The sequence below is a fragment of the Aphanomyces astaci genome, assembly GCF_000520075.1.
Source record: "Aphanomyces astaci strain APO3 unplaced genomic scaffold supercont1.10, whole genome shotgun sequence".
Classification (NCBI taxonomy): domain Eukaryota; phylum Oomycota; class Saprolegniomycetes; order Saprolegniales; family Verrucalvaceae; genus Aphanomyces; species Aphanomyces astaci.
The window spans coordinates 952985-954479 of record NW_009798273.1 but is presented as its reverse complement, the minus strand read 5'-3'; positions in this window follow the sequence as shown (position 1 = coordinate 954479).

Genomic DNA, 1495 nt, shown 5'->3' with positions numbered 1-1495 from the left:
TAAAGCGGCCACTGTCTCGGCCTGTCTGAGTTGATAGACTAGGCGATAGAGTTTGGGAGACATGGGGGAGGACAAAAGGCGTGAACACAGGCGAGGGAAAAGCACCACTTGACACTCCTTTTTTCACGAATAGATTGTCGCATTGGATTCGCCTTGCGTTGATTGGTCTATTCGTATCGAATCCATACAGTTTGGTCAATCTCTGAAAAAACTATGCATCATTATATAGAGACTTCCTTACATTTTCTTCCAGAGTAGTACTCCGGGCACTACGTAGTGCACATTGTATAGTGTATATGTATTGCGACAGATTAATCTATTGCGACTCCTGTAATAACTGATAATTTTCTTGTAATAACTGATATTTTCTTGTGAATATGTTGAATATACTTCAAATTTGTATGACGCAATGGATTAACAAAATTTTACGAGTGTCGGCCGGTTGTGAAATATCACCTGTCGCAATACATATGCACTATACGGTAGTAGTATCATTAGATGGACTGTCAGCATTGGCGAATTAGAAATCATATGATTTTGTTTGCTCGTAAATTCACCAATGACTAACACATGTTCTTGTGTCTAATTTTGCTCGAATCGATCCGTTCAAAGGCGTGCTCGGAAATTCTCCATCGTTTGCTCGAAAAAAATGCGCATGGAGTGACTGCCAAAACAATCTTGGACGGTGAAACTATCCTTTCTAGCGCATTTATCCTTCGAGAGGCTCCACCACATGCCCCGAATGAACTTCGTGGTGGGGTTAACGATTACACGGTCGAGCTAGGAAGTCTTCTGGAAGCTTTTGATGCATACCTAGAGATCGTATGACTGAAATTACGTACAAGACAAACATTTTCAATATTGACATTCACTCTGTTTATCTTAATATTTGTATGCCTAATTTCCGTTCCTCATTTTTGTCCATGTGCCAAATCAACTGTGTATAGAAAGTCCTTGTGACTTGGCGATCGCTCCACGATAGCATATCGTTAACCACGTTTCCATTCTAATTTGCTGTTCATATTCAAACAGCAGCTCGCAACTGGTTGCGGAGATATCCCACCAAATACGATCGTTCCTCTATTTTTGTCCCCGGGGAGATGCAGGACACAAACACATCGCTATGAAGAATTAAAGGTTCTTGATTCCTTCAAGTCATGGTGTAACATTGTCGAGGGAATACATGCAACTTTATTCAAGCTGTCACATGCTGATGTATTCGGCTCGAATTACTGAGACGGAAAGGAGTAGACCTGTGGCGCCTGCTCCTTGCCGTCCATTGGTCGGTATTTTTGGTGGTTGGAGTACCATATGGATTGGTAGAGTGTATCGGCCCCTTTGTCGGGTCTGAGAGTTTAAGTAGTTTGAGTGGCTCGTTGTCACTCACTTCGCCTTTTACCTTTGAATATTCCAACGTTTTGGTTTCGATCGGTTTTGAAGTGGTTGAGATACAACAAAGAATTCTTTAGTCAAAGTCTCCTGTTGCCCACAAGTT